The sequence below is a fragment of the Lynx canadensis genome, chromosome B4, assembly GCF_007474595.2.
Source record: "Lynx canadensis isolate LIC74 chromosome B4, mLynCan4.pri.v2, whole genome shotgun sequence".
NCBI classification, from domain to species: domain Eukaryota; kingdom Metazoa; phylum Chordata; class Mammalia; order Carnivora; family Felidae; genus Lynx; species Lynx canadensis.
Genome location: NC_044309.1, coordinates 10,889,227 through 10,907,354, shown reverse-complemented (window position 1 = coordinate 10,907,354; position 18,128 = coordinate 10,889,227).

Here is an 18,128-nt window from a genome sequence, read left to right as displayed (position 1 = left end):
GCCTGTGGCAGGGGCTCAGTGTAAGTGAAGACAAAAAATTATTATGGATTATTGAGTCAAAGGGAGGATGATTTTCCTAGGGTAGTTTTTCTAAGCTAGATTCTTCTACAGGTAGTTCCCTATGGAGACACGTGGGGGTGCCCTAGCCAAGCAAAACTATATGCTGCTCAAGACAGATTCATTTCTAAATTATTTTAAAGACAATGGGGCTTCTTTTGAATTTTGTCTCAGGGGTCATATTGATCAGCTGTGGAGGACAGGAAGGAAAGGTAACGGACAACTTAGTGGGCCAAGTAAGAGTTAGTAAATCAAATCCAAAGACCACATCTGGTCAGAGAGACAAGGCAGGACACATCTGCTTTCTCTGAGTGAAGGGTCCTATGATCACAGACTATGGCTATAACATTATATGGTTGTCCTCCAAATAAGGAATGGCTGAGGGTTGTGCTGTGTCCCCTCAAAATAGATAAGTTGAAGCCCTAACCCCAAAGTGTGGTGGTATTTGGAGACTTTGGGAGATACTAGGTTTAAATTTTTTTTTAATGTTTGTTTGTTTATTTTTAAGAGAGAGAGACAGAGACAGAGACAGAGCAAGAGCAGGGGAGGGGCAGAGAGAGAGGGAGACACAGAATCCGAAGCAGGCTCCAGGCTCTGAGCTGTCAGCACAGAGCTCAACTCAGGGCTAGAACTCACGAATGGCGAGATCAAGACCTGAGCTGAAGTCGGAGGCTTAACCGACTGAACCCCCCCCCCCCAGGCGCCCCAGGAGATATTAGGTTTAGATGAGGCATGTTGGAATTAGAGTCCTTACAAGAAGAAGAGAGACCAGCACCTGGTCTGTGCCATGTGCAATACAGTGAGAAGGTGGCCATCTGCAAACTGGAGGGGGGTGGGAAACTCTCACCAAGAGCCTGGCCCTGCTGGCACCCTGGTCTCCAACTTCCATCTTCCAGACCGTGAGAAATGTATCTCTGTGGTTGAAGCCATCCAGTCTGGGGCGGGTCGTTATGACAACCCGAGCAGGTTATCGGAGGCCGCGTGCAGAAGGGGCTGACTTCCATGCCCTTTGCCTTTTCGACCAAGAGGTTGGTATTTAGGTAAGGAAATGCTGAGCGGCGCCTGCGTGGCTCAGGTGTTAAGCATCGGACTGTTGATTTCGGCTCAGGTCATCATCTCATGGTTTGTGAGTTTGAGCCTAGCGACGGGCTGATATCGTGGAGTCTGCTTGGGATTCTCTCTCCCTTTCTCTCTGCTCCCACCCCCTCTAAAATAAAAAATAAAAAATTTTAGAAAAATGTGTATATCCTGGGGCACCTGGGTGGATCAGTTGGTTAAGCATCAGACTCTTTTTTTTTTTTTTTTAATTTTTTTTTTTTTCAACGTTTATTTATTTTTTTGGGACAGAGAGAGACAGAGCATGAACGGGGGAGGGGCAGAGAGAGAGGGAGACACAGAATCGGAAACAGGCTCCAGGCTCCGAGCCATCAGCCCAGAGCCCGACGCGGGGCTCGAACCCACGGACCGCGAGATCGTGACCTGGCTGAAGTCGGACGCCTAACCGACTGCGCCACCCAGGCGCCCCAAGCATCAGACTCTTGATTTCAGCTCAGGTCATGATCTCACAGTTTGTTTGTTCGAGCCCCATGTTGGGCTCTGTGCAGACAGCGCAGAGTCTGCTGGGGATTCTCTCTCTCTCACTCTCCCTCTGCCCCTCCCCTGCTCATGCTCTCTCTCTCTCTCTCTCTCTCAAAATAAATAAATAATCTTTAAAAAAAAAGGAAATAAAAAGAAAATGCTGAAACACTTGTTAGGAACAGACAACAGGCTTTCAATCCCCTATCAGAGCCTCCGATTTTGTTCCCTTACTGTTTATGTGATGCTTTGAAGACCTATTTTCCATGTTATAAAGAAGGACCAGTCTTCTCTTCTTTCATAACAGTAGGTCAGTGGCCGATCGCTTTTGTTAGATTGTTTGGACCAGACTTTTATTTCCATTTTTGAATGTAATCTTTTTCATTCTTAATGTCAGAATGTCATATTGGAAATAGGTGGCGGGAGCTCCGTCACCCAGGCTAATTGGCTCCCCACTCTCACCGTTGGTCTAAATGTGCAAAGCATTAAGTATGCAGTTGACCCTTGAACGATGCGAGTTTGAATTGTGTGGCTCCACTTGAGTGTGGATTTTTTACAGCACCGGACCGTAAATAAATGTATTTTCTCTTCCTTATGATTTTCTTAATACCGTTTTCTCTTCTCTAGCTTACTTTACTGTGAGAATACAGTAGGTAATACATATAGCATACAAAATATGTCCATGAACCGTTTATGGTATTGGTAAGTCTTCCGGTCAACAGTGAGCTATTAGTAGCGAAGTTTTGGGGGGAGTCAAAAGTAGTAGGTGGATTTTTGACTGCACAATGCCTCGGTGCCCCTAACTTCTATACTGTAGGAAGGTCAACCGTAATTAATCCAGGAATGTCAGTTCAATAGCACCTCACTGCTACCTGGGCCACTTTGTCATGCCTGGATTTACAAGTGTCAAGCTATTGTCTTCCTGATTTCTCATCACTATCCTCTACTGTAAGACCTTTACATTTTGGGGGCACCTAATGGCTCAGTCGATTAAGCTTCTGACTTTGGCTCAGGTCATGATCTGTCTCATTGTCCGTGAGTTTGAGCCCCGTGTCGGGCTCTGTGCTGACAGCTCAGAGCCTGGAGCCTGTTTCAGATTCTGTGTCTCCCTCTCTCTGACCCTCCCCCGTTCATGCTCTGTCTCTCTCTGTCTCAAAAATAAATGAACGTTGGGGCGCCTGAGTGGCTCAGTCAGTTGAGGGTCCGACTTTGGCTCAGGTCATGATCTGTCTCATTGTCCGTGAGTTCAAGCCCCGCGTCGGGCTCTGTGCTGACAGCTAGGAGCCTGGAGCCTGTTTCAAATTCTGTGTCTCCTTCTCTCTGACCCTCCCCCGTTCATGCTCTGTCTCTCTCTGTCCCAAAAATAAATAAACTTAAAAAATTTTTTTAATAAAAAAAATAAATGAACGTTAAACAAAATTAAAAAAAAAAAGACCTTTACATTTTTATTATTAAAAAAAATTTTTTTTAACGTTTATTCATTTTTTTTAAATGATTTTTTTTTTTTTTCAACGTTTATTTATTTTTGGGACAGAGAGAGACAGAGCATGAACGGGGGAGGGGCAGAGAGAGAGGGAGACACAGAATCGGAAACAGGCTCCAGGCTCCGAGCCATCAGCCCAGAGCCCGACGCGGGGCTCGAACTCACGGACCGCGAGATCGTGACCTGGCTGAAGTCGGACGCTTAACCGACTGCGCCACCCAGGCGCCCCAAACGTTTATTCATTTTTAAAAGAGACAGAAAGCGAGCAGGGGAGGGGCGGAGAGAGAGGGAGACACAGAATCTGAAGCAGTCTCCAGGCTCTGAGCTGTCAGCACAGAGCCCGATACGGGGCTCAAACCCATGGACCGCGAGATCATAACCTGAGCCAAAGTTGAACGCTTAACTGACTGGGCCATCCCGGCGCCCCAAGACCTTTACATTTAAAATTTTACATGTTTATTTATTTAGATAAACTGAATTGACTAAGCTGAAAACATTGGCAGAATTCAGAGGCATGTAGTGAACAGAAGCCTCAGGTGCAAGGGGGCACGGGTGGCTCAGTCGGTTGAACGTCTGACTCTTGATTTCAGCTCAGGTCATGATCCCAGGGTTGTGGGATCAAGCCCCAGGTCAGGCTCTGTGCTGGGCATGGAGCCTGCTTACGATTCTCTCTCTCTTCCTCTGCTCCTCCCCAGCTCGTGTTCTCTTAAGAAAAAAAAAAAAAAAAAAGTCTCAGGTGGAATTTAAAGTGTTTACAAGCCGAAACAGAAACCTCTCCTTTCCTGTCCTTCATTCTTCCTCCCTCCCTCCCTCCACCCACACACATGCTTCATGCTACTGTGTGCATATCTGTGTGCGTGGGGGTGTCTGTGTGGAATTGTACGTGTACATACATTAAGGATAGGGCTGAGTTTCACATCTGGGTCAACATGATGTAGCCATGAAAGCACGTGTCTCCTCCCTCACCTCCTACTTGGAAACTGCAGGGATCTCGGGGAAGGCTTCCAACATTCACAATCCACAGAATTCACGAGGAGGCACCAAACCAATTATACCTGCATCCTGAGAAGTAGAGAAGTCCCAGTGGAACGTCTAAGTTACACGTTTTTCCTTAATGTGTATATTCTAGGGGCACCTGCATGGCTCAGGTGGTTAAGCATCCAACTCTTGATTTCAGCTCAGGTCATGATCTCACGGTTTGTGAGATGGAGCCCCCTTATCAGACTCTGTCTGATAGGGCGGAGCCTGATAGGGTGGAGCTGATAGGGCGGAGCCTGCTTGGGATTCTCTCTCTCCCTTTTTCTCTGTTCCCCACCCCCTCTAAAATAAAAAAATATATATATAATATATATTTATATATATGATATATGTAATATATATGTAATATTATATATATATTTTTTAATGTGTATATTCTGGGGTGCCTGGGGGTTCAGTCAGTTAAGTGTCCAACTCTTGGTTTCGGCTCAGGTCATGATCTCATGGCTTCATGAGTTCGAGCCCCGCATCAGGCTTTGTGCTGACAGTGTGGAGCCTGCTTGGGATTCTCTCTTTCTCTCTCTCTCTTTCTCTCTGACCCCACCCCCACCCCACTCATGCTGTCTCTATCTCTCTCAGAATAAATAAAATAAACTTAAAAAATAAAAGAATTTAAAATACTAAAAAATAAAAAAAATGTGTATATTCTGTAATATAGAACATAAACTTGGCATAAAATGGGGTGGTGTTTTACCATTTACTTTTTTCTTGAATAAATTATAAATACTTCCGTGGCACAATATCCTCCTAGAAATGACTAAAGTAACAGCATGCTACTTTATCATGTAGTTTTACTATAATTTATTGAACCAATCTGTCTTGACCTGCGTTTAAATTGTTCCCAATTTTTAATGTTATAAGTAACACCACAGTGAACACCTTTTTGCATATTCTCTCTGCACATCTCTGATATGTCTTTAGAATGAGTTCCTAGAAGCTGACTTGTTGGATCAAAGGATATGAACATATTTAATGGTCTCTCCAAAACATTGTTCTTCTTCTCTTGGGTGTTTTTATAAAGAAAGGGTGTGATCTTGGGTTAGACTTAGAAATCACCTATCTATGTGGTTGGATTGGCTCCACAATGATAAAATACCCACTTGCCTTCCACTGACGTGTACATGTGGTTTTGCAGAATGAACAGTTTTGTAGGTATTTTAAAGACTTCCTCTGCATCGATAACAACTCAGAGAATTATGGCTTAGTGGGCAGATGATGGGACGAGCAGAGGGCAAACAGGTAAATCAAGAATCACTACAACTTTGCCATATTGTTTGACCATCCCAGACAGTTCACAGAGTGATCAGCAAAAACTGCAGGAAAAGACCCAAATGTTGTAACTTTGAGATTAGATTATCAGTGATTTAAGAAACGGTGTTTTGCAAAATGCTTATTTCAGTCATTTGGCAGTTTCTGTCATTTGTGCCCCTTTGTCATATGAGATATGGTCTTGCCCAAGGGACAGATACAAACAGCAAAGCATCATCATCTCCCCGCTCCCCACTTCATGGGAAAGGGGTCTCTTTTCCTTTTCTTTTCTTTTCTTTTTTTTTTTTTTTTTGGCATTGTCTTTTACATATGAAGATACTGCTTTTGACCTCCTTCAATCAGATATGCCGTCTTGATTTTTGTTGTTGCTCTTGTTGCAAAAATGTTGCTCATATCTGTCTTTTGCATTTTGTCTCCCTTCCCTCTGCCTCCAACTGCTATGAGTTGGTGGCCGCCACCGCCAATGCCATTACACCATTAGCAATGGCTTCCACCATTCTCAGCGTGGCATAAAGGGACACGAACTGGGCCTGAAATCAAGACATCTAGGTTCTGGGGGTGCCTGGGTGGCTCAGTTGGTTAAGCATCCGACTTTGGCTCAGGTCATGGTCTCACCGTTCATGAGTTTGAGCCCCACATCAGGCTCTGTGCTGACAGCTCAGAGCCTGGAGCCTGCTTCAGATTCTGTGTCTCCCTCTCTCTCTGCCCCTCCCCTGCTCACATTCTGTCTCACTCTCCTTCAGAAATAAATAGGCATTTTTTAAAAATTAAAAAAAAAAAAAGACATCCAGGTTCTAGGAACATAACCTCTGTAGACTTGTCTACTCATCTATCAAATGGGAGAGGTAAGTTAATTGATGTGGTTCAAGAATAGTCAGAGCTGGACCGTTGTTAAAGCAGGAAGAACACATTTCATTCGGGGCTACTGCAATAGGGGGAGAGAGACCTCAGTTCGGGGCCGTGCTCAATTCTGACTACAGCGTGCACAAGGAGGGGGGATAGCCAAGGAGCAAGGTGAGGGTCAGTGGGTGGAAAATTACTAAGAAGAGACATCAGGGGTGAACTGACCTAACTGGATTCTTGCTGAAGGCAGGCCAGGGTGATCAGATGTCACCTGGGGCATGCTGGAGGATGCAGAACCTGATCTGACACTGAGGGGGATTAGATATGAAGGACAGGGATGCTGGCGGAACCAAATTAGCAGGATGCTTGTTAAAACTGGACAATATGCAGAGACAAACACAAGGTTCCAAAAGTTAAAGCCAGGTGGGAGAAGGGTTGAGGAGAGACCATTTGTCAGGAAGTTTTCACACTGTGTCGTGAGAAGCCCTGGGGGTTCAAGGAGGGGACTTAGGACTGCGGATGGCCAGGGTGTGGTGCTCAGAGGACCATGGGGCTATGAATGGCCCCAACCTGACCACCAGCCTAACAGTTGCACTCTTATCTGCCTGATATATTGGGTTCTATCCAAAATTTGTTGGTTTGTTTTAAATCAGTAGAACCCTCTTGTTCTGGGGCACCTGGATGGCTCGGTCGGTTAAGCATCGGACTTCGGCTCAGGTCATGATCTCGCAGTCCGTGAGTTCAAGCCCAGCATCAGGCTCACTGCTGTCAGTGCAGAGGCTGCTTTGGGTCCTCTGTCCCCCTCTCTCTGCCCCTTCCCCTCTTGCACGCTCCCAAAAATAAATGAAAAAACTTAAAAGCACCTTTTTTCCCCAACCTATGAAGACGATTACACCAGAAAACGTGTGAAGACAGTTCCAGACACATTTTAGGATTTTGAGCCTGCCTACAGCAATCTAAGGGCTTAATTTTCTTCCTAACCGATGTCTCAGGAACTCTGCATGAGGGACAGAGGCTTTTTATGAATTACAGAAACTTGCTATGCTCCGTCTGCCTTTCGTGAGAGGCATACCCTTCAAGGACAGACCCTTCCTTTCAGCACATTTTCATAGCCAACGCTGAAATTGATGTGGATTTGAGCGCGTCTCTCGCACTTCTCAGGGATAAGTATTCATCCCCGCTCCTGACTTTGCATTTTAGGGCATTCATCCTCTGTGGGAGGCCCTGATTATTCATCCATTTCCACAACACATGCTGTAGTATGATTAGTGCCTGTTCTGCCGCAGAGGAAACTGGAACACAGAAGGCATAAGCAACTGACCTCAAATAGCACGCACTGTGTAGCAGAGGGAGTGAATAAGGACCAGAGCTTCCTAAAAACAGTTCCCTTTTTGCTAAACGCTACCCTGCTGTGAGGGGACTCATTTCTCTTTTCTGATCTCTTGATGGCACCCGGAGAGCTTCTCTCTTTTTATCTTCTTCTGGGAAACCAGCCAGTACAGTTTGGCTGCAGGGCCCAGCGAGGCAGCCTCTGGGCTTGGAAAGGCGGAGCCACAGTCAAAAGACACACCTTCTCAGGCTCCCGGGAGGGTGAGCCAGTCAGGGAGGGTTGCCCTTATTGACCCACAGCACCTGACAGAGTCTAGTGCCTTTCGTTGAAAAGGGACCTCACAGAATAACCCAGAGAGGAGGAAACAGTCAATTGAGTTTCAAATAGCATTTCAACTCAACACGGTAGTTCAGGACTTAAAGCCCAGGCTCACTTCATCTGCAAGGACTGAGAATTTTTTTGAAAGGGAAAGGATTCTAGAGTTCCAAAAGTGTAACGTTGAACACTAGGAGGCAAAGCTCAAAGAACAACAAACAGAGGTTACATCGTAAGGCGGAGCTCTCCCGCCCATCCATCTCGTGGCCTTCACAGAAAACGATAAAGCTGGATTAGTATTGGCAACACCACCGACAGCAACCCAGGGTGACTGTCTGCCTCAGCCGCCCTGGCCACCTGAGGGGTGAAGGGATTGGCGTTCTTACCCCGCTCATTCTGGCTGCTGCCTGACCTCAGGCAGATCTGCCAAATAAACGAGAGCTGGGACGGAGCCCGATGACGCCAGAGTGAATTTCCCAGAAAGAGACAAGAATAACGTGTCAACATCGGAGAAGAGACCGTGACTCTGATATGGACGCCCTGACTTCCCCTGGTGGAGTCTTGAGGGGGATCGGAAGCGCAGATTTGAAAATTCAAGAGGCCCTGGGTGGCTCAGTCGGTTAAGCACCCGACTTGGGCTCAGGTCATGATCTCTTGCGGTTCACCAGTTCAAGTCCCGAATCAGGCCCTGGAGGGACAGCTCACAGCCCAGAGCCCTCTCTCTCTGCCCCTCTCCTGATTGCTCGTCCCCCCTCTCTCTCAAAAATAAATAAACATAAAAAAAATTAAAAATTCCAGGTAATACCACAGTGAGACACCACTGCATACCCATTAGGATGGCTACTGTCCAGAGCTGGCGAGGATCGGATGTACTGGAAACCGTGTGCTATGGGTGGGACTGTAAAAATGGGACAGCGCATACAGGAAACAATGAATTGTACACTGAGTTACCATATAACCCAACAATTGCCCTTCTGGGTGTGTGCCCAAAAGAATCGCAAGCAGGGACTTGAAAAGATATTTGTGTGCCCATGTTCACAGCAGCACGATTTACAGTAGCCAAAAGGTGGTGATAAACCAGGCGTCCGTCAGCAGATGAATGGGTAAACAAAATGTGGTCTATCCATACAATGGAATATTATTCAGCCTTAAAAAGGAAGGAAATGCTGATACCGGCTACACCATGGGTGAATTCTGAGGACCTTCTGCTAAGTGAAATAAGCCATTCACAAAAAGACAAATACCACATGATTTCACTTGTGTGCGGTAACCAAGAATGATGAAATTCATACGTGTGGAGTGTAGAATGGCCAGGGCCTCTGGGGGGAGAGAGAATGGAGAATTGTTGTTTCATGGGAACAGAGTTTCATTTTTGCAAGATGAGAAGAGTTCTGGGGCGCCTGGGTGGCTCAGTTGGTTAAGCGTCCGACTTCGGCTCAGGTCATGATCTCACGGTTTGTGAGTTCGAGCCCCACGTTGGGCCCTGTGCTGACACCTCAGAGCCTGGAGCCTGCTTCAGATTCTGTGTTTCTCTCTCTCTGCCCCTCCTCCACTTGTGCTCTGTCTCTCTCTCTTCCTCAAACAAAACAAAACAAAACAAAACAAAACAAAACATTAAAAACAAATTTAAAAAAGAGTGAAGTTACTAAAATAAATGGTTAAGATGATATTTTTGATGTTACCTGTATCTCACGACAATTTAAAAAAATTCAGCAAGTAGGTAAAACAAAACTAAAGATAGGTTTGAAAGGTTCTCGGGCAAGAAAGGACTTGCACCTTGATTTTCTAGAAAAGCCCCAGGAGGCAGCAAGCCTTGTGGAGAGATTTCACCTCTGGTAGAGCATGTGACATCTCTACAAAGCCTGCAGAGAGGACGTGGCCCCGTCCCTCCCCCTCCTACCTCTCTTGGCCAGTGGACTTCCCCTCTGGAGAGGCGCAGGGCAAGGAAAGCCCCATCCGACTGACTCAGAATGACTGGGAAATCAATGAATGGACGTGGAAGTGACTAGATTAATTTCTGCTATGGAGACAGAAAGGATGTTATAGAAAAATGTAGCCAACCCCCACCTGCACACTGGAGGCGGTGGCCATACGACTCCCACTCCAGAGGAAAACAGGGGAACATGTTGCTAGAACAAAATAGTGCCGCTGCTGGGTTGCCCCCGAGCGCTCAGCCATCTGCCTGCAAGTGTAACGGTGCTGTCACTTCCTTCTCTTCACGTGGTCTTTCCCAGACTCACTTCCTCGGCAGAGGTGACTGGCAGAAAGGGGCCCAGTGCACATTAGAATCTGCGTCACTCACGTGGGAAGACGCCTTTCCCATTTTCACGGGTTCGAGAGCGGCAGACGTCTCTGTGATCGGTCCTCATAGGAGGTTTTAGATTTTGTGAACTTTGTCAGGGCATAATGAGTGTGTGTGTGTGTGTGTGTGTGTGTGTGTGTGTGTGCTGCTGTTCTCTCACATTCCTTCTGAAACAGACTGCCCTTTTCCTGTTGTAACCTGTACGCCCCAAACATCACCCCTGGGCGAGGTCTCCTACATATATATGCTCATACCTACCCTGCAATATGGGCGCGTTTTCATCTTGCTTTCCTAGAACAGCTTCTTTGCTAGGGTCTCCTCCTGAGCATTTCCGGGGCTTTCCCATGGGGGCCAGTGGGCTGGCTGTTGCTTCCCCCCCGCCCCACTCCCCACCCCCCACCCCTGGCCTCGGCCAGCACCCTGAGGAGGGATCTTAGCCACCGTCCTTCCCCTTTCTGTGGCTCCCTGCCCTTTCTGTGGGGGTACCTCCCCTAGTTCTGGCACCTTCACCCAAGGTGGACACAGACTCTTCCCTTGCTCCCCTCCCCCAATGTGACAGCTCAGGTCAGGTTGTAAATTTGGCCAGACTCTATTTTCAGGAGGATACAAAACAGAACAATACCACGGTGGTGACGGGCCCAGGGTAGGTGCCGAATAGGTATCCCCTGAAGAAATGAACTTCGCCCACGGCCCGCAGGCCTATACCGTGTTGACTCCTTGCCTGTGAGGTTCCATGAGGCGGGAACCAACTTACACTTGAAGCAATCCCAGCCTTGCAGGCCGAGCCCAACTTCAGCCTTGAGGGGACCAACAGAAGGAAGCTGTAACCCCAGCCCTCTCCTTGCTCCTTGTTTCCTCACTCCAGGAAGGACCCCTTCCGGGGAGATGGACGATGGGAACGCCCACCCCTCCCTCATGGGGGCGTGGTCTTGCCCAGCGATCTCCACCGGGACTCAGTGGTCCAAACCAGGCCCTTCCAGATCCTTCAATCTTGACAACCTGGTGGCTTTCACAGCCTCTTCTCAGATAGGAGGGGGGCATCTAAGAAGAAACAACTCACAGAACATGGTAACAACAGGACACCCCACGTTCAAACCAAAAGAATAAGCAACAGTTCCTGCAAAGCATCCTCTAAATCCAGGCAGAGAAAAGGAGCATTTCTCTCAAAGACGTGCGGTGTCTCAGGGTCTTGAAGCCTTTCCCTGAAGTGTATACATATTTCTTGAAAAGTCACTTTATCGAGGTACGGTTCACATACAAAAAGTTGTACACACAAATGTAAACATTGTTTTTAGATGTTTATTTATTTACTTTGAGAGAGAGAGAGAGAGAGAGGAAAGAGAGAAGGGGAGGCAGAGAGAGAGGGAGAGAGAAAGAATCCCAAGCAGGCTCCACACTGTCAGCACAGAGCTCGACGTGGGGCTTGAACCCACAAACTGTGAGATCATGACTTGAGCCGAAACCAAGAGTCAAGACACTTCACGGACTGAGGCACCCAGGTGCCCCCACACGTAAACTTTTTTAATGCCTAGAACGTGCTGAGTTTGGAGATAAGTATATACCCGTGAAACTGTCACCACAATCAATGCTGTAAACATGGCCCTATCTCCAAAATTCTCTCCTACCCTCTTTTTTCTTTCTTTTTTTTTTTTTTTTTTTTTGGTGATAAAAACACTTAACATAAGATCTCTACCCTCATAGCAAAATTTTAAGTACCCAATACAATGTCATCAGCTGTCAGTACTCTATGGATCGTGGCTCTCCAGGACTTGTCCCTCCTGCATGTGAAGCTTCCTGAAGCTTTCTACCTTTGAGCCTTACGTTTTCATCCCCTCCCCCGCCAGCCCCTGGCAACCTCCGTTCCACTTCTGCTTCTGCGTTGGACTACTTTAGATTCCTCCTACAAGCGGCGTGGTGCAGTATTCGTCCTTCCGTGTCTGGCTTATTTCACTTAGCATATCGTTCAGCCGTAAAAGAAGGAACTCTCGCCGTTTGCCACAACGTAGATGACTCTGTACACACATTTTTTGCCACCGAACCGAAGAGTCAGCTTCTCAGTGGACAGCATCCCGTTCAGGTGACTGTGCAGCCTCGCGAGAGCAAGGAGTCACATATCGGCAGTGCGCACTCCAGGGGCCCGGGGTGGCTTTCCCTAAACAGGAAAATCTGCCCGGTGGGTGAATTCCAGTGTCTGATACAGGCTGCTCCCCTCCCTCTCCCCCCTCCAGAGGCGCTTTCCTGGTTTTTGTGGGATGGGTCACGGGCACGCTGCTGAGAGAGAAGCCCAGCCCCATCCTGGATCCTGCTGTTTGTTCTGAGCTGGTGGCCTCGTCCCCCAGGCCCCTGCTGGGCCCCTGGGTCAGCTCCGGTCAGCTCAGCCGCCCAGGCTGTTCTGGACCTGACCCTTCACCCCTCCGCCTGGCTTCTCCACCCTCATGGGACCTCTGCAGTGTCCTCTGTAGTGAGACCCACCTTGGTCTCAGCGGGTCCTTCCCTGGCTCAGCGGTCACCCGTTAGCATTGCCTCCCCCTCCACTCATCGTTTATTGCTTCCAGACACCCTCTTTCTACGCCAGTTGGAGAAAAAAAGTGACTCTTCGTGTAATTTCCCTTCTCTGTCCATTCTTTCCGGCCTCCTTTCTCTCTGTGAGATTGGACACGCTGCGTCAGGCAGAGGACTTGATTCATCTTTGTGTCAGAGCGAAAAGAGGGCGTTTCCGTTGTGAGGTTGGTTGGGTCAAGGTCCTGGACAGTCTTTTCCCTTTGGCTCCTATGCCATCTGGCACGAGGTCAGTCCCACTCTGACTGGAGTTGGGGGCCCCTGGGGGGAGGCGCAACACAAAGGCAGCGCTTCAGGCTTCTGGTGGGTGGTGCCCGGAGCACAGACATTCCCTCCTTGTTCCCCGGCCGCCAGCTGGGCCTTCCTTCTCTCACATCCCGCCATGCCAGCTCCGTGTGAAAGCACCGTTCTTTCCTTGGGGCCAAATGCAGCTCCCACTCCACCCATCCTCAGCCGTGCTTCTGGGTCCGGGGCCCATCTGTGGTGCAAAGTAATCACCTCTGTGGTCGGTGATGAAACCTAAGGCAGATGTGCCGGGGAGACGAGGGACAGAGCCCAGGTTTCTGCTTGGCTGACATTGCCCCTCGGGGCCTGCGGCTGCGTGTTGCACACGGGCCGCCCCCCGGGATACCCGAGAAGGCTGTCACGTTGTAACGTCAGAGGAAAGCATCAGTGCATACTGGTCGGATGCTGGGACACAGGCCACAGTTGTGGCAACACTCCTGTCTCTTTGCTTCTCAAACTCCCCCTCCCAAGCTGCTCCCGCTTAAACCTCAATGGGAATGTTTTCCAAACAAGAGCTGAAAGTCTTTCAAAGGCGATCATAAATTGTTTCTCCACCACCTCCAATGATAGATGTACGGTCCATTCTGTGACTCTCACAAAAGTTCCAGATGAGGGAGGGGTGCCTGGCTGGGTCAGCTGATATAGCATGCAACTCTTGACCTGCGGGTTGTGAGTTCAAGCCCACAATGGGTGTAGAACTTACTGGGGGCGGGGGGGAAGGAATAAAAAAACGTTCCAGTTGGGGCACCTAGGTGGCTCATTCGGTTAAGTGTCCAACTCTTGGTTTCGGCTCAGGTCATGATCTCACGGTTTGTGGGTTCAAGCCCCACATCAGGCTCTGTGCTGATGGCACAGAGCCTACTTGGGATTCTCTCTCCCTCTCTCTGCCCCTCCCCCACCCACACCCTCTATCTCAAAATAAATAAACATTTTTTTTAACAAGTTCCAGCTGAGGGTACAGAAGGTCTGGAAGGGTGAGGGGCAGGTAGGAGGTGCCCAAGCCTTAGTCCACGCCGACCCCCTTTGAGAACACCCTGCACATCTGTCATGGGCGTGTGTGTATTTGCTAGTGTGTGTGAATGCGTGGGCAGCCTTTCGTCTGGATCACCATGTCTGCCGTGCTTTCCTCCACTAGTGTTTGCACACCCGGAGGGGTAACAGTTGGAACAAACTCAATGCTGGTTCAGGCTTCATGCAGATTCCATGCCTGGTCCTGCACCAGCTCTTTACCAGACTTCGTGTTCTGGGCCCACAGACACCTTCACAGCAATTAACCTCTCTGAGGGCAGCTGGGCGCCTTGGGACACCTGAAACAGCAGATAATTCTCAAAGTGGACACATATAGCAAGGGTTTTGTGATTGTTCAGGGGCCTTTTAACCAGGAGAGAAAATATAAGCTGTTTATAGTGATTTAAGGCCAGAGATGCCTCGAGGTGAACTGAAAAAAAATACCCAGGCGTGACTGTGTCCTGTATATCCTTGGAGCGATACCAAGTGCACGAGAAATCGACAGACCACCAACGGGCGTCCAGAGGAAAGCTTAGCGTGCTGGTTATTCTGCTCGGGCTGTACAGGCGTCTGTGGTTCCATTGGCTGCCGGATGCGAGAAGACAGCGCACTCAGGGTCTCGGGGGTAGCTCCGTCGGTTTAGCCTCTGACTCTCGATTTGGGCTCAGGTCATGATGTCAGTTTGTGGGATTGTGGGATCGAGCCCACGTAGGGCTCTGTGCTGACAGCGTGGAGCCTGCTTGGGATTCTCTCTCTCTCCTCCTCTCTCTTCCCCTCACCTGCTTATGCTCTCTCTCTCTCTCTCTCTCAAACTAAATAAATCAACATTTTTTTAAAAGTGCACTCTAGGAGCGCCTGGGTGGCGCAGTCGGTTAAGCGTCCGACTTCCGCCAGGTCACGATCTCGCGGTCCGTGAGTTCGAGCCCCGCGTCGGGCTCTGGGCTGATGGCTCAGAGCCTGGAGCCTGTTTCTGATTCTGTGTCTCCTTCTCTCTCTGCCCCTCCCCCGTTCATGCTCTGTCTCTCTCTGTCCCAAAAATAAATAAATGTTGAAAAAAAAATTTAAAAAAAAAAAAGTGCACTCTGGATTCTAGTTTTTATATATTCAGAGATGTCCCGAAGGCGTTCTCGAGGGCCCCTCCAGTCATGGTGCAGAATGCAGCCTGGTGATCCAGAACAGGTGCGTGCTTGCACGGCAGCCCCTCCCACCCAGCCCTTGCCTTTCTTCCTTGGGGTCTCAGGATCCCTCCTACTTACTACCCCTCGTCCCTGCAGAAAAGGGGAGGGTATTGACTGCAGACCTCCAAGGGTCTCTGTTAGGAGTGGGCCATGCTTCCGGAACTCATCTCACGGTGAACATCTCTTCCGTTCCCGAAAAGCCTCTATCTGTTCACCAGAGTGAGATTCTGCTGCTTCTATCCCCCTCCTTGAGGTCCTTTTCTTTCCCACTGTGAACAGTAAGTGATTGCAAAGATCATCCACTCAGTGAATATCTACTGAGCACCTACTATACACTAGGCGGTGTTCTATGACCGGGGATATGCCTCATAAAACCTTCCATGTATTGGGGCGCCTGGGTGGCGCAGTCGGTTAAGCGTCCGACTTCAGTCAGGTCACGATCTCGCGGTCCGTGAGTTCGAGCCCCGCGTCGGGCTCTGGGCTGATGGCTCAGAGCCTGGAGCCTGTTTCCGGTTCTGTGTCTCCCTCTCTCTCTGCCCCTCCCCTGTTCATTCTCTGTCCCAAAAATAAATAAACGTTGAAAAAAAAATCTTTAAATAAAAAAAAAACCTTCCATGTACCTAGTGGAACCAAAAGCTCCACTTGGAGCTTTGGTTCACTCACCTCATCTTCCTGTTTTCTTTGTGCATTTTTTTTAATGGCGCTAAAAGACACATAGCATAAAATGTACCATCTGCGTTATTTTTAAGTGTACAATTCAGGGGTGTTAGGTATCCTCACGTTGTTGTGAAATGGATCTCCAGAACCTTTTCATCTTGCAAAACTGAAACTCATTCCCATTAAACAGTAAGTCTCCTTACCTCCTCCACCAGCCCCGGGCAACACCATCCTACTTCTGTGAATCTGACTCCCCTAGGGACTGCGTATAAGTGGAATCATGCAGGATTTGTCCTTTTGTGACTTACCTTTTATTTCACTTAGTACCACGCCCTCCAGTTTCATCCACATCGTAGCATGTGACCCTAATCTTTTGTAAACCTCTGGTTGGGGTTCTATGTTTGGCATATGAGAAAATTGAGGCTCGGAAGGATTAAGCTATTTCTCAGGGCCACGCAGCTAGTGGGTTGAATCGTGTCCCCCAAAAGATACGACCAAGTTCTATCTCCTGGTACCTGTGACCTTATTTGGAAATAAGGTCCTTGCAGATGTGATCCAGTTATGGGTCTCGAGACGAGATCATTCTGTCTTTCAAGTGAGCTCTACAACTAACCACGGATGTCCCCAGAAGACAAAGGACAGGGAGATTTGAGATACTGAGAAGCACGGGGAGGAAGGCCATGTGAACGGAGAGGCAAGCTGCCAAAGCCACACGACGCTGTGAGCCACCTGTCGCTGGAACAGGCAAGGAAGACCCCTCCCTGGAGCCTTTGGAGGGAAGTGGCCCTGCTCATAGCTTGATTTCAGACTTCTGGTCTCCATGACTGTGAGAAGTAAATTTCTGTTGCTTTGAGCCCCCCAGCATGCGGGGATCTGTTATGTCAGCCTTAGCAGAGGAATACAGCTCAGAAGCTCCAAGAGGCAGGACCCAGATGCCATGACATCTAGCCCCATGTTCTTTCCATGAGAGTGGGTCAGGAGAGAGGTCCTCCATGAGGGTAGGAGGCTTTCTGTGTGATGGAGTTCGTACAGGAGAGAAAAGAGATATTTTGTGGGAATGCCCTGCCTAGTCCCTTACTCCCTTCCATACATAGCGAGCCTCCTCCCCTCCGCCTACTTCCTAAACTTGCAGAGGCCCCAGAATTCAAGCTGCGGGTAGATGGACTGAAATAGCCCCGCGCCACTTGCCTTCTGTCTGCCCCGCCGGATCACTCTCTGCCTTCTCCACCCTGCTGTCTGCCTAGGATGCTGGCCTGTAGGGACGGATCCATGCGCTCTCCTGCCCTTGGCTTCCAGGTGAGGGCAAGGAGGGTGAGGTCAGGGGGCCTCTGCTGGGTCACCGCGGTGAGGCTGGTCCCTCAGCCGGAGATCAATGCTCTTCTGATTATCTCCTCCTGGAATGGGGGGCCGTGGTCTCTCTCCTCTGCCTTTCGGTCCCCACGGTGGCTCTTCTCTGGACCCTCACCCAGACCTTTGCAGCTGGTCCTCTAGTGAACAAACCCACCTTGAATCACCTTCTGGGTCACACGACAGCTGTTTCCTCTCAGAACAGCTAACCACTAGACTAACTGCTAGTTAGTCACAGCAACCACTAGAACATGAGCTTCACGGGGGCACCTATTTTTGTGCTGTATCCCAGGTGCCTAGAATAGTTCCTGGTAAATATTGGGACAGGAAAGGTTTTTGCATGAACGGAATATGGAACTCTCACGTGGGCTGTAAGGTTATCTGCATTATTAAATCCTAGGAATTATTTCCCCCTTTATAATTTTTTAATGTTTCTTTATTTTTTGAGAGAGAGAGAGAGAGAGAGAGAGAGAGACAGAGCACAAGTGGGGGAGGGGCAGAGAGAGAGAGGGAGACACAGAATCTGAACCAGGCCCCAGGCTCTGAGCTGTCAGCACAGAGCCCGACGTGGGGCTCGAACCCATGAACCCCGAGATCATGACCTGAGCTGACGTGGGATGATTAACCGACTGAGCCACCCAGTCGCCCCTATTTCCCCCTTTATAGAAAGAACACCATAAGGCAACCTCAGATTTAAAATATTATGAAACAATAAAATATTATGTAAATATTATTATTAATAAACCTTAACGTTATTTTTTAGGCCCCCCTCCCCATCCCATTTGGTTAGGATAGCAGGACCCACAAAAAAACCTGATTGGTTCACGGTCATTTGGGTGGACAACAATGAACTTCTCCCTACATTGAAACAAACTAAGCCTG